The 16,337-nt window shown below is 37.0% G+C and overlaps 1 protein-coding gene across 7 annotated transcripts in view; it reads right to left on the reverse strand.

Moving 5' to 3' along the window:
- The window catches only part of NRF1 (nuclear respiratory factor 1), a 120,456-nt gene that overhangs the window by 79,307 nt on the left and 24,812 nt on the right, over positions 1-16,337 (reverse strand). For 5 of the 7 annotated variants that reach the window (XM_057731596.1, XM_057731600.1, XM_057731599.1 and 2 more), the window contains exon 2: positions 4,358-4,434. The exons of the other annotated variants lie outside the window; for them this stretch is intronic. The gene's annotated coding sequence lies outside the window, so the exon portion shown is untranslated. The remainder of the gene's footprint in view (positions 1-4,357; positions 4,435-16,337) is intronic. 7 annotated transcript variants of the gene reach the window in all.

Genomic DNA, 16,337 nt, shown 5'->3' on the forward strand with positions numbered 1-16,337 from the left:
TTTTGCCAGAGTAGGAAAAACTAAAACAACTGCACAAGAAAGCCAAAGTGAAAATAGAAGCAAAGTAAAATGTGGTTTAATTCTGAGTAATAAATGGAGCTTAGGATGAGGAATCCATTTGACCTTCCTAGGAATATCCTCTTTTAAATAGCCCAAGGGTGATATAGGACTTGCAGAGGAAAAAAAAAAAATCCTCACATCACTGGGATCTACCAAAGAAGCAGCGGCGGCGGCAGCAGCTGCAGCCACCGCCGCCATAGTCATGATGTAGTTTATTGTTCTCCATTTTCAGACTCCAGCTACAGATAAACATACAGAAAATTAAATAAAATACAAAGCAGAATGTAAAAGTTGATGGAGGAATGTCTAGGAGCACTAATATCCTATCTTTACACAGTGAGGGAATCACACCAAAAGCAGACAGAAGAATTCATATTACGATGCAACTCAAAAAGAGAAGGTAAAGGAAGGGAGTACTGTGAGGTAATACTTATACAGAAGAAAGTTTAAAATGCTCAAGTTTGACAAATCAAGAAAAAGTAGTATAGACATAGTTTTTAAAACTATGGAGGTAATACTGTTTGCTAAATACTATAAACAGAATAGTTAAACTATAAACAGAAAAAGTTAAAGTAACTGTCTCTAAAAAGTGGGACTAGGTTTAGGGGAAGAGTGTGGCAAAAGGCCATTGATTTTTTATTATAAATCCTTCTATTTGAACTTTTATCATATGAATGCATTGCTTTGACTTTTAACAAAATGAACTCTAAAAACAAATAACTGTAATATAGACTTCCAAACCGATCATTTTGAAACTTAAAATTAAATGACATGCTAGAACAAACTGTCACAAGAAAAATTAAGTCCCTTTCTCATGCTAAGAACAAAGAGAACAGCACAGCTCAAGTTTAGAAATAGTCTTGCCTTGGGTAAGGCTAACTTCCTAGTTTGGAGCATCTGAAACTAATTTATGACTGCAACCACATAATATTTTTCATTCCAATGTTGATAAAATTTGTAAATATTCATTAGTATTAATAACAACCCAAGAATCCAGTTAATAATGATGCTTTTATACAGTATGTGAGAAGAACAAGCTTTACCACACAACTTCATAATGACCAGATTGAGTGAATGGTTTTGTGAAAACAATATTATAAGTTCATTGAAGGCAGGGCCTGGGTACATAAAGTCTCTATGAATAGCAGCCATCATAATTTGTTCCTTAATAAATGCTTGGGGATAATTGGTTACACATCATAATTAGTAAAGCTAGACTCAGGCAATTACAGTTTCCATAATTCTCCTATAAGGTTGTGCTGGCCATTCATCTCATCTCTCAGCTTCCAAGTCCTCTATTTTATACTTGTTCTGAGCTGCACTATAGCCAACTCTGAGCTGGGTCGGCCAACCTTATTTACCAGACTTGTCTGCCAGCTTCATGTTAGGTTTTACCAAGGGGAGGCAATGCGTTAAGATGGGAAGATGCAGGGAGAAGGGATTTCCTTGCTGTTTTCATTCCTATTAAAGCTGCTCCACCGAGAGGACAGCCTCATCTCCCAACTTCAGCTGCGCCCCTTCTCCCCTGCTGGTTGAGCACCAGCTGCCTGGCATCCCACTTGAAGGTGAGATTACCAGCTGTGGGGGCCCCTCTGAACTCCTAAGTTTTTATATTCCGTTCCCCCAGCCCAACGGGTGGTAGCTACTTCCTGTGGTTATTAATATCTGCATTACCTCAGTGTTTACTTTTGCTCTTTTAGTCTTCCAACACCTGTGTAATCTGAAATATCTCACATGGTTTACTAGGTCCTGACTGATACAAAGGGAAGAAAATATGTACCTTTGTTGAAATTACTCATGAAATGCTGGTAAGCAACAAACTTTACATTGACTTGTATAATAACACAATACAATGTATTGACATTTTTATACTATCAATAAAGTGATTCTAAGGACATTTTTATAAGGCTACCACTAGGGTTTGTTTCCATATGCCAAAGGAACTTGAATACAAAATCTTGAGTTGGATCATTAAAAAGAGGCTAAGTTAGAGAGTATAAAATGTCTCAAGAAGAGAGATATGGGACACAGAAGTGAGAAGGGGGTACAGACAGAAAGAGAAGTAGGAGATATGCAAACACAAACTTTTATCTGTTTATGAATCTATCTTACCTGCTCTTTAAATAAGGTATTTAATAAGTCTAACATTCTAGCAAACCTCAAAACTGACATCACAGTAATAAAATAAATGCCTTTTTAAGGAAATAATAGTGACAATCACAAAAAGATTTGTTATATTATTCAATGAAGATACTGGATCTGGTATTTGGACAAACCAAAGAAAATGTGGTAGCAATGGCAGCTTTGACCTTCATCTACCAAGTTCTTGGCAGACTATACAGATAGATCTCTGCATATCTGTTGAAAATCAACAGTAGGTGCTAACTATAATTTCCATTGTGGCTTGCAGAGATTTAGAACTTTGTTTTCTTACTATACAACTAGGCCCAAAGAATCTAATACAAGAACATGCCAAGAGTATGCAAAGTCTCCTCTCCATTCTACCTCATTCCTGCTTAAGGGCTTAGCCTCACTTCCATAGCAGGGTGGTTAAGAGTGCAGACTCTGGAGCCAGAGTACTGGATTCAAATCCTTGCTCTGCCACCTTAGACAAGTTCCACTTGACTTCTACACTCTAGTTTTATCATCTCTCAGTTGGGGGGATTAATAGAACTTACTTCATTGAATTACTGTAAGGACTAAATGAGTTAATTTTTATAAAAGGGCTTAAAATGGGACACAGTATATAATAACAGCTAGATAAGTGTAACCTATTAGTAGTAGTATCACTATTCCACGTAAAGACAGATAAAGCATAGAAATGTCAAAGGAACAGTTACATGATTTATTTTTACACTGGGAGAAAAAAATGCTTATAAACCACAAACTGGGAGTTTTGACCATACAAGGACCTTTATTAGAACCAGTTCTTTCCTGAAGTATAGACCCTTTTGAGGATGTGTGAAAGCTATAGAACTCCTCCCTAGAAAAATGTATATACACACAAAATTTTCCAAAAATATTTCAATGTTCTTGGACTCAAATCACAAAGGTTATTTCATGATGATATAGCTATACCAATGCTGAAACACTAGAGGGTGCCACAACCAAGGAAAAATGTAAAGAAAGCACAGGGAATTTCAAGCTGCTTAAAATTCTTCAACTGGAATAAACATCCTTCCACAGAAAACAGTTAGGTGCATCTACTTCACCAAATGCTTCAAAATACATCAACTCTTCTATAGGTTCTAGATAATCACTGTCCAGTAGAAATTTCTGCAATGATGGAAATGCGCTAAATTTGCACTGTCCAAAATAGCAGCCACCAACCACTATTAACCACATGAAATGTGACAACTGCAACTAAAGAAATAAATTTTTAAATTTTATTTAGTTTTTAATAATTTTAATATAAACAGCCACATGTGGCTGTGACCAGCACAATGAACAGTGCAGTTCTTCCATATTCTATTTTAAAGTTTTAAAATGACTTGCTTCTCATTGTTGTTAAAGAAATTTCTAACAGAGTAGGTTCATACAATATTTCAAACAAATCCATCCCTTGTGATAATTCAACACTGCAAAGATAGAGAAAAAGACTATCCCTGTCTCTCCCACACCCTACAGGTGTTCACAATCAAAAATAAAGCTTTCTTTTACTCATTATAGAAACCCTGCCTACCCAATTCCTTGACTGTATTTCTTAAAGACCCTGGTTTAAAAGAGCTTACAGGAAAAAAAAATTCAAATTGATAAAGTTAACTTAGAAGGCTTTTGCCTTTAAAAAAGCCTTTTCCGGGACTTCCCTGGCAGTCCAGTGGTTAAGACTCTGTGCTTTCAATTCAAGGGGTGAGGGTTCAATCCCTGGTCAGGGAACTAAGATCCCACATGCCTCATGGCATGGCCAAAATTTTTTTAAAGTTAAAATAAAAAAGCCTTTTCTTACAGAAAGAAAAAAAATCATATTCTAGTGATAATCATCACCAGGGCTAAGAGAGCACTGGGAAGAGAAGACAACAAGGACACAGAGTAGGGATCACGAAGGGGAGGAGAGTCTTCAGCCAGGAGTTCGTCAGGTGCCAGAATGAAAGAAGGGCACTGCAGGCTGCGGCAACAGCTTGTGAAAGCACATGGCACAGCAAGAGGACCTGAATGAACACCCAGACAGCAGACTCAGGAGGAGTCTGGGGACCAGAAGCACACAGCTCTCAGCTGCCTTCACACGGGATTCTTTCTTTACCTTGTAATTTAATCTGCTAAAAATAAAATGATTCTAAGGACACTAATGCTGACCCACCTGTCAAAGAGGAAAGTCGTCTCCACATTACAGCTTACAACCCTGTGTCTGTCACAGTGCCCTGTGTGGGAAGGTACCTAATGAATGTTGAGGACAATGATAAAAAGGATTAGAAAATGCATTCTCAAATACTCAGATGCTTATTAACAGCTACAAATATCAATAAAAAGCAGGTGAGCTGCTGACACTATCCCTGGATCAGAAACATGGTGGATGGGAAGTTTAGCAATGCCCAAGCCATTTGCAAATGGCTAAGAATGCAGCTGGCTCTTTCTGCAGAAAAATCATTTCTCCACAGCTGCTCCCCAAATTACCAAAAAATCAAATAAGTAGCTGTCATGTGAAAGCAGGATTAGAGGCTGTCTCAATTTCCATTAAGGAGAAGTAACATAAATTGCCCCAAGTCCCACCCCTCAATCTCACAAGCACAAAGGACACTTTTATTCAGATCCTGCTTACTGTGAAATATAGAATTGTTGCCTGGCTGCTTCTGTGGTGGGCCTCAATCCTGCTGGATTTGCCATTACACAACCAACACTCACTTAAAGCTGTTTCTTAGATTCTTCAATGCATGACTTTTCTTTTGCGATAACTGAACTAGGACTTGTTTCTGGATAAAATTATGAATGTTTAAGTGTCAATACTATGGACCTAGGACTCTCTGCAATTTAATCATTCTCTCATTCATTCCACAAATATTTACTGAATTCTTATCAGGTACTCCTAGATTATTTTAACATTAGTATTCCAAGAAAAAATGACTGACAATTCTAATTTTTTATCTTTAGTTAAAAAATTTTATTATCATAAAAGTGACGTGTTCTTTTCAGGTAATTGATAAAATACAAATCAGAAAAAAAAAAAAGAGAGAGAGAAAGAAAAGAAACAGAAATCACCACCACCTGAGATAGCTACATCACCAAATTAACAATTTGGTATACATGCTTCTAGCATTTTCCCCGTTTCAGTATATATATTTTATACTGTTTTAGAAATATTTTAAAATTTAATATAGAACAGAATTTTTCATGTTATTAACATTTTATGTCATTTTTTAATGTTTACAGAGCATTCCCTATATATGTACAGTGGGTATTTTACTAATTCCCTAAAATTAATCACTTAGGCTGCTTCCAATATTTCACTATTATAAATACCACTGCAATGAGAAGTTTGATATTCGATAAATATCTGTTGAATAAATGAATAAATGAATGGCTTACTAAGTTAAGTCTTCAGGTACATATCCAATTATTTCTTTAGCTTTTAAGAGACATAAAACTGAGTAATCATATAGTTGTGATTCTGGCCAAGCTATTATAGCAGGCACAGAAAGGTAATGTGGTAAAAACAGTAATCTAAACATAAAGATAAGCACATAATACTTGCGGGATGGAGGACAAAATAAAAGTATTAACCTTAATGATGTAAAAGCAAAGCATGGCTCCCAGAAGCTGGAATATAGAAAGAGGGTGGTGCAGGGGTACTTATAATGCCATTCTACAACATGGCAAGTTGAGAAAGTGATCAAAAATAAGTTTATCATTTAAAATTATAAAGATAATAAAACTTTCAAAAAGAATACAAATATCAAATAATGGGAGATGGAGAAGAGGGAGTAGAAAAAGTGACTTAAGTTCTTCTTTTCATATCAAAAAAAGTCCACAGATACTGCCTACTAAAGTTGATAAATCAAGAAACAGAAGTTTACATATATCATTAAGTCTAACAGAAGTAATTCCAAGAGAAGCTGAAAATAGAAATAGTGAAATGGTTTTCAAAGGCTGTCTCTGGACTGTAGAGCTAGGGATAAGAAAGAAAGAGAAAAGGCAGGAGACGTGTTTTTTTCATCATAAGCTCGCCTCTGTTATTTAATTTACTAGGAAGCAAAGAATGCCCTGATAAAACTGGCTGAAAAACCTGTAATTATTCACTTTGGATCCCCTAGCTACATATATCGTCTTACCTTGATAACCAGTCAGACGCAGCTGGTCACACAGCTTTTCTTTAACCAGAAGCAAACTTAACATGCCTAAGACCTTGGAGACTATCTAGTCTGATTTTCTCATTTTACAGATTAAGTTGAGGCCCAGAAAGACTAAGTGAGTTACCCAAAGTCACAGCTCTAGTTGGCAAAAAACCAAGAACCCGCATTTCCTGCTTTCTATCAAGTGCTCCAAACACTTGGTCAGAGACCCACCCTTTGTCCCCGAGTACAGTCTCTAACCATTACTGGCTTGGCACGTTAACTTCTATCCCACACTATCATGAGCATACTTTCAACCCAAGGGTTTTACTGAGGAGCCAGTGAATTTGTATTCTGAAATAATATGCGTGAATTGATTTTTCAAACTGCACCTGCAGTCACCCATCCCAGTCCCTCTAACATGACTTCTGTTCACCTCACCCTCCAACCCCCACCACCACTGCCTCAGAGGATATGGCTACCTTGAGGAATGGTTTCTACAAACTGAGAGGCCTGACAGCATGCTTCCCAGACACAGGAATAAATGCAACTCATGGTACTGTCTTCTGTGAGCACCAAGGCAGTCAAAGAGTTTCATGTCTTTCTTTACCCACATTAAATGGTTTATTTAGCTACCCATTCTCATTTCCAATAGATGCAAAGGGAACAAAATTGTTCTGTTTTTTTAAAAAAAGAGGACAAGGGATTGACTTTTTGAAAAACAATGGAGAATTGTGCTCACATTTTAATGTTTGTAATCATTATACCATTTTATAAAAATATTTTTTAAACTGAATTTTAAATGGTATGACAGTCCCTACTATTTATATAAATTATTATTTGTACAGATTATTACTCATGTACATTTAGAAACAATAAAAAAGAACACGTAAAAATGGGGGCCAGATCAGTCACTGTAAATCAAGTACATGCAGTAGAGCCAAGGTCTAAAAATCAGACTTCGCTGGTGGTGCACTGGGTTAAGAATCCGCCTGCCAAAGCAGGGTACACGGGTTCAGTCCCTGGTCCGGGAAGATCCCACATGCTGCAGAGCAACTAAGTCCGTGTGCCACAACTACTGAGCCCGCACGCCTAGAGCCCGTGCTCCGCAACAAGAGAAGCCACTGCAATGAGAAGTCTGCGCACAGCAATGAAGACCCAACGCAGCCAAAAATAAAAAAATAAGTTAATTAATTAATTTTTTAAAAAGATCTAAAAACCAAAACCCCAGTATCGACTGAATTTTCCATAAATTGTGCACAATTTATGGATAGCGTATTGTCTAATTTAAAATAAATAACACTGAATGTTTATAAAGCATGCTTTCTTACACATGGAGCTGTGCATAATGGGATCAGTGGGGCAACAGCAGTACTGATTAATACTGAAAAGAAGGCTGAGCAGTGAGTCTAACACTCATTACTTCCTGGTTTACTTCCTGCATTTTACTTCCTCTGATCCACTGTGAAACTGAGGGCAAAGGGACACATACATACAGTGTGATGGTGGCAGCATCAATGGAGGCTTTTAAAATGTATACAAAATGTATATGAAATGTACAATGTATATGAAAGCACCTTGTAACTGAAACATGATACAGAAACATAAAGCATTATTTTACTTTATTTTATTGTGAAACAAGAAAGTGAAGCAGAAGAGGAAATGATTGCCGCATCTGTCTATGCAACCATCCATCCAGCATTTAAGTACCAGGATCTTAAGACTGGACCATAAGCAGCTCCAGGTCTAGTCACAGAAAAATCATAGAAACCACAGCAGCCCTTCATACCTGCTTTGTTTGGTCTGCAGTGGTTTTGTTTGGTTTTTTAATGTGAATGAATTGCCAACATTTTAAAATAGTGAAACACAGTAAAAGTTCCAGGTTTCTGACTTCTCTGAAATCAGGAAGATCTGGGAACACCAGTAAGAGTACAGTGTTAAAAGTCTGGGCTGCAGAGTCAGTTCTGTCATTTGCTAGTGTGGTGATACTTAACCTCTGTACATGCCTCGGTTAGCCTATTTATAAACTGGTGATAATGTATTAATACCTTCCTCATAGTGTTATTGTGAGGATTAAGTGAAATGAAGTAATTAAGTAAAGGACTCATCAAAGTGCCCCCCCTACCCCCAGCAAATGCGAATTATCATTTCAGACTGGCGACAACTGACTGGCTAGAGGGAGAAGAACATGCTCTTCTCAACATAATCTCTTCAAGACGTTCACTCCTGGGCTGCCTTGATCATTTGTAATGCCTGCTTAGTCCAGCACCAGAGACTGCAAACTCTAATAGCAACAAAGACTCTGCAATGCAATGTAGAAATGCTAAGAAAGAAAATTATAGGGAGAACGGGGCTCAAAGGAATGGTTGATAATCCAATCAATCAATAAATATTTAAGAAGACATACAGATGACTAAAAAGCACATGAAAAGATGCTCAACATCACTAATCGTTAGAGAAATGCAAATCAAAACTACAATAAGGTATCACCTCACACCGATCCTAACGGCCATCATCAAAAAAAAAATCTACAAACAATAAATGCTGGAGAGGGTGTGGAGAAAAGGAAACCCTTCCACACTTTTGGTGGGAATGTAAATTGGAGAAGAGTATTGAGCTTCCTTAAAAAACTAAAAATAGAGCTACCATATGATCCAGCAATCCCACTCCTGGGCGTATATCCAGAGGAAAGCATAATTTGAAAAGATACATGCACCCCAATGTCCATTATAGCACTATTTACAATACAATAGCCAAGATATGGAAGCAACCTAAACGTTCATCAACAGAGGAATGGATAAAGAAGATGTGGTACACATATACAATGGAATATTACTCAGCCATAAAAAAGAACAAAATAATGCCCTATGCAGCAACATGGATGGACCTAGAGAATGACATACTGAGTGAAGTAAATCAGAGAAAGACAAATATCATACGATATCACTTATATGTGGAATCTAAAAAAAGAGTACAAATGAACTTACCTACAAAACAGAAATAGAGTTACAGATGTAGAAAACAAACTTATGGTTACCAAGGGGTAAGGGGGTGGGGGGAGGGATAAATTGGGAGACTGGGATTGACATACACACACTACTATATATAAAACAGATAACTAATAAGGACCTATTGTATAGCACAGGGAACTCTACTCAATACTCTGTAATGGACTATATGGGAAAAGAATCTAAAAAAGAGTAGATGTTGTATAACTGCTTCACTTTGCTGTTCACCTGAAACTAACACAACATTGTAAATCAACTATACTCCAATAAAAATTTAAAAAAAAATTTACCGAGGACCAGGTTCTAGGAAGAGACACAGTGATAAGCAAGAAGACAGAGTCCCACCTCAAAGAACTTACATTCCGGAGGAGGGAGCCATCACAATAAAGACATAAAGGAATAAAGAGAATTTCTTGAAGTGACGTGCTATGCAGAGGATAAAATAAGGCAATATGATAAGAAAATGACTGGGGAGAGGGGTGGTCTCTGATGAGGCACATTTGACTTGTGACCTGAATGGGTGAGAAGAAGGCAATCACAGGAAAAGCCTAGTAAAAAGGGAAACATCAGAGAGAGACAAGATTGGGGAAAAAAAATCACGTAAGACCTTTGTAGGCCTTGGAGAGGAGTTTGGATTTTTACCCTGATCAGGAAAGATTTTATGGAAGTAGCTATTTGAGAGGCGCTGCTGGGAGCTAGGAAGGAGGGTGGAGTGGAAGTATTCAGAGCAGAGGAAACAGTGTGGCATATGGAGCATGACCAAGCATGGAGTATACCAGAGGTTCAGCTAGGGGGGAAGCCAGATGGTGGGGGCCTATGCGCTGTGCACAGTTAATTTCTACTTCATGTTATAGCTTAGTGGTACTCAATATTATGAAAGTGCGTTTATAACAACAGAAGGAAGGAAAGAAGGGAGGGAGGGAGGGAGGGAGAGATACCTCTACTACATGAAAATTGTATTTATTCAGAAAACCAGATAATGAAAAGAGTACACTATAAATTAGTTTATTTGAAAACTCAAATGTAAGCAATACTTTTGAGAGATAGTATTATCTATTGAGTCTACAAATAACCACAGGTCACAAATGCCCACTGCAATAACTCCTGGACACCCTTAGGGTTGTTCTAGGCTACAGGATGAAGCACTGCTAAAGGTGATAAGAAGCAAACATTCCTCCCAGCTGTGTGAAAATCTTGGTAAGGACTGAGACTAGAGGTAGTCAAATCAGTCAGGTAACTAATTCAATGGTCCATGAGGAAGCACTAATGGGGGCCTGATATAAGACAATAGGGATGGAGAGCACATGTGAAATATTTAGGAGGTGAAAATGGAAAGGATTTAGTGAACAACTAGATGCAAACAGTGGAGGAAAGGCTAGTTAAGGATGATGCCAATGTTCTGGCCTGGATTAAAGAGTGGCTCATTAACCAAGGCAAGAAATAGTAAAAGAGCAGACCTACAGAGGACGACAGTGCATAACAATATTTACATGAACTGTCCAATGAGATACCCAGATCTGAAGCTGTGATTCAAGGAAGACTGTGATTCAAGTGTAAGTCTGGGACTCATCAGCAAGGAGATGGTAATGAAAACACAGAGCATGAATAAAATTGACTAAGAACAATACGTAAAACGGGATGATAAAAGCCGCAAGGAAACTTGGAGATATTCAAAGGAACATATAGAGGAAGGGAAAAACATGTGTGAAGACAAATGAGAAGTTGGAAGGAAAAATGGGAATCAGGAGATAGTAAGCGTCACAGAAGGCAAATGAAGAGAAGTCAACAATATCAAATGAGGTGGAAGAAGAACTGAGTTAATGACTTCAAGAAATTCCATTCATTCATTCATTCAATACATACATAAAAATCACCTACTGTGTGTCAAGCATTGATGGAGACAAGACACAGGAGACAGCAAGGAATAATAACAAAAAAAAGTCCTCCCCTTCTTGGATTTTACATCCAACCAGAGGGAGATAAGCTAAACAAATATACACAAAATATTTTAAGGAGAGGAGAGGTGGGGGCAAGAGAGGGTGTAGGCCAAGAAATGCCTTTCTGACAAGATCTCCCAGCTCAGATCTGCTGGAAGTGAGGCAGATAGCATGAAATACTTGTGGGAAGAGTATCCAAGGCAGCAAGAACAGCAAACATAAAGATACTGAGACAGAAGCATGCTTAGTGTGATCAAGGAATAGCAAAGTGGCCCATGTGCCTGAAGCACCTTCAGCTAGGGGAGAAGAGGCAGATGAGGTCGAAGGGGTTAGCCTCGGTCAGGCTTGTGGGACCTTGAGGGCTACATAAGACCTTTGCATTTTACTCTGAATGAGATGGGGAAACTTTGGAAGGTTTTGAGCAGGGATTAAGATGTACACTGATTTTCTGATTTACATTTTTAAAGGGTCACCTGGGCTGCTATATGAGAGTAAGCTGAAAGGAGGAAAGGGTGGAAGCAGGAAGACCAATTATAAGGCTACTGAAAGATGAGCATGGCTTGGTTGAGGGTAGCAGCATCAGAGGTGATAAGAAGTAGTTAGATGCTGCATGTTTTGAGGGTAGAGCTGCCAGAATTTCCTGACAATTGGGATGCAGGGTAGAATAAAGAGGGAGTCTAAAAATGACTCCAAGGTTTTTGGTTTGAGCAACTGGAAGAACTTAATAGACATTTACTGCGATGGGAATACATGTCAGCGGAACAACTGAGATGCCTATTATACATATCCACATGGAAAGGGTGAGCAGGATGCTGTGAATTGGAGGCTTAAGTTTGTTTTTTTTAACTGCTTTTAGATGCTTTTTAACATTTATTTTTGCTACTTTCTGGAAGAATATAATTAAGAATTGCACTTATATTCTTAGAAATATTGAGGTAAACACTTATTTAGGTTCATTCACTTCTGGACAAATCAGCTATAAAACTGCCACTATTACCCTTTCTAAGGTAACAATATAATACTGGTCACAATTACCTATCATTGTAGATTGCTGTCAAACATTTTTCTTTATGGATGTCAAACAGTCTATGAAAACAAGATAACTAACTTAAAGTAACTATGTTGGAGAGATTCAAGGATGTGCTCTATAAATTACTTTATGAATATTCTTTCTCTCTTCTTTTTTTCTTTTCTTTCTTCCCCTGACAGCTGTAGTGTAAGCAGAAAGGAGCCAGAACTTGGAGTCAGAAATGCCTGGTTTTGATTTCTAGTTGCATAACCTTGGAATAAAACCATAAAATCTCTATGAGTTTCTGTTTGATCACCTGCAAAACTGACAAGGATGATGCCTCCCTCATAGAGTAGTAACAGTAATTATAGCTAACACTTATTGAGCCTTTACTATGTGCTGGGTGCTTTTCTAAGTACTTTTACATACGTAATCACATTTATAACTTACAATGTAACCCTCACAACTCTACAAGGTATTATTACCGTCCTCACTGTCATGATGAAGTGAGGCACAATGAGGTTAAGTAATTATTCTAAAGCAAATAGGAAATGAGTGACAGAAACAAAATTTAAGTTTTGTCAGTGTGCATAATAGTGCTTTACAGTTTATAAAACATGTTCATATTTTGTTTTTAAAGGTAGGCACAGCACAATATTAGAATGAACAATGTGCAATTGCTTTTTGTAGGTCCAAAGCAGTCAAATATCAGCAATTTCACACAGTTCAACCAAAACTATTATGCTATAGCCATTTAAAAAAAAGAAATGTGAAAATGGTTTTTAACTGTAAAGCACTACGGAAGGAATCATTTTAAAGCAACAATAAATAGAACTATACTAAGAATTAACACAATTGTGAAAATGAAAGTAGTACGAATGGGAACAGACAGTAAATACGGGAATCCATTCTAATTACACATCAATTAAGGACCAATAGTCAATCAAAAGTCTGTTATAAAAAAAAAAGTCTGTTATATATCCAGCCCAGGTTTCCATTTGCAGCCTTGGTATTTTTGAGGATTAATCTTCTGAAAGATATGGAGACAATCTCAAGCTGACATCACTTTCCCCATGGCACTCATTACCCACTATGTAATGTTTATTTATCTTTTTTCTCAACCCTTTAGAAAGTAAGCTGATGGGGGCAAAGATTTTTCTGTTTTATTCAATGCTTTATCCCAGCACCTAGAACTGTTCAAGGCTCACAATAATCACTCAAATTTGTTTATTGAATGAATGAGAAATTAGAACTTCCTAAATTGGACAATAACATATGAAATACATTTTAAGACAAAGATAAAGAGTATTCAGAGATTTTGCTGAGAAGGAAAGATGGAGTTGGTGGAATCAGGCTTCCTGACTTCAGGCTATACTACAAGGCTACAGTGATCAAGACAGTATGGTACTGGCACAAAAACAGAAATATAGATCAATGGAACAGGACAGAAAGCCCAGAGATAAACTATGGTCAACTAATCTATGACAAAGGAGGCAAGGATATACAATGGAGAAAAGGCAGCCTCTTCAATAAGTGGTGCTGGGAAAACTGGACAGCTACGTATAAAAGAATGAAATTAGAACACTTTAACACCATACACAAAAATAAACTCCAAATGGATTAAAGACCTAAATGTAAGGCCAGGCACTATAAAACTCCTAGAGGAAAACATAGGAAGAACACTCTTCGACACAAATAACAGCAAGATCTTTTTTCGACCCACCCCCTAGAGTAATGGAAATAAAAACAAAAATAAATAAGTGGGACCTAATGAAACTTCAAAGCTTCTGCACAGCAAAGGAAATTATAAGCAAGAGGAAAAGTCAACCCTCAGAATGGGAGAAAATATTTGCAAATGAATCAACAGACAAAGGATTAATCTCCAAAATATATAAACAGTTCATTCAGCTCAATACCAGAAAAACAAACAACCCAATCCAAAAATGGGCAGAAGACCTAAATAGGCATTTCTCCAAAGAAGACATATGGATGGTCAAGAGGCACATGAAAAGCTGCTCAACATCACTAATTATTAGAGAAATGCAAATCAAAACTACAATGAGGTATCACCTCACACCGGTTAGAATGGGCATCATCAGAAAATCTACAAACAGTAAATGCTGGAGAGGGTGTGGAGAAAAGGGAACGCTCTTGCACTGCTGGTGGGAATGTAAATTGATACAGCCACTATGGAGAACAGTATGGAGGTTCCTTGCAAAACTAAAAATAGAACTACCATATGACCCAGCAATCCCACTACTGGGCATATACCCAGAGAACATCATCATTCAAAAAGACACATGCACTCCAATGTTCACTGCAGCGCTATTTACAATAGCCAGGACATGGAAGCAACCTAAATGTCCATCAACAGATGAATGGATAAAAAAGATGTGGTACATATATACAATGGAATATTACTCAGCTGTAAAAAGCAATGAAACTGGGACATTTGTAGAGACATGGATGGACCTAGAGACTGTCATACAGAGTGAAATGAGTCAGAAAGAGAAAAACAAATGTCGTATATTAACACATATATGTGGACTATAGAAAAATGGAACAGATCAACTGGTTTGCAAGGCAGGAATAGAGACACAGATGTAGAGAACAAACATATGGACACCACGTGGGGAAAGCGGGGAGAGTTGGGGGGGAATGAATTGGGGGATTGGGATACCAAATTGTACACTCTAGATATATGCAGTTTATTGTAAAAAAAAAATGCATTTCATAAATGTGCATAAAAGGATGTAAAATCACTGAATGATGGAATAAACTTCCCAAAGCCTGAAAATTGAAAAAAAAGAAAAAGCGTACTCAGAGATTTTGTAATGTAAACAAAACAATAAACAAATCTTTCTAAATAGCATAATAATGGTCCCTACCACAAACACTTCAAAAAGTGTCAGACATCTAAATCTGAATAGTATTTCACTAAAAACAAATTATATCTTGAATTACTTCCAAAATGAAAATAAGAATAGCAACTAATCAAAGTTTCCAACATAGTAGTAAGAAGAAAAAATTATCTCAGAATCCTAGATAAGGAAAGGAAGTTAGAGAAAAGTAAAACAGCACATGTGTTTTAAGAATAAAATTTACAAAGTGGTTGAATATAAAATTCAAATGACTTCACTTAAAACTGGGAATAACATTTCCATTGTAGAATTTGTTTAACCTGTACAAGATATCCCTAAACTTAAAAGGGGGAGGAAGAAATGCTATCTTAAGTTTCTAAAGAAATATAAGCTGCTTCAATAACATTTACACTATATTTCCTGTTCAAAAAAAAAATCACCAAAATTTTTCCATGACTACAGAAATGTTGCATCCATTTAGAATAAGTTATTTGAAAATTTATAGAGCACTGTACAACGAAAAAATAATTATCCTATAAGAATAAAAAATATTTTTCTCACTACCAATTTCTCAGCATGATCTTTGAAAAAATTCTAAAAATCAGAAGGGGAAAAGGGACCATAAAATGTGATTTACCACATACATTTATCAGCAGCCGCTTAGTCCTGGCCACAATAGACGTCCCGCAGCTGGCTGTCAAACCACCAAAAGCTGCTTGTCATCCACCTTAGAACTAAGCTCACTTGGGTCAAAACAAGTCAACTGCCTTTCTCATCAGTAGTAATATACTGGAATAAAAGTATAATTCTGTCTGCCAAGATTTGGTCTTAAGAACAGTCTTGTAACTATTAAAGGGGACATTAAATTAGAGCTACTGCCTAAAAGAAAAGGGTTATCTGCATCTGTAGGTTGATTGGGATAATACTTCTGAGGTCTTGATGTGTAATCAAACCAGAGGAAAGAGAAGCAACCGGAAAAAATCAACAAATATTATAACCCCCCAGAGTGAATAAAGAGTAAACTATTGGAAAAAAAAAAAAAAAAAGAGTATGCCAGTAGTAATATGTAAATAAAAGTAGGTTCATACTTTAGAACAGATTCCATGTGTTGTGCAACAAGAAATATTCACACTTAGTATAGTTACAAATCATTAGAGAAATATTACGGAAGTATTAAAGGATGAAGTAGACTGATGTGT

This window comes from Hippopotamus amphibius, chromosome 4 (assembly GCF_030028045.1).
Source record: "Hippopotamus amphibius kiboko isolate mHipAmp2 chromosome 4, mHipAmp2.hap2, whole genome shotgun sequence".
Lineage (NCBI taxonomy): Eukaryota > Metazoa > Chordata > Mammalia > Artiodactyla > Hippopotamidae > Hippopotamus > Hippopotamus amphibius.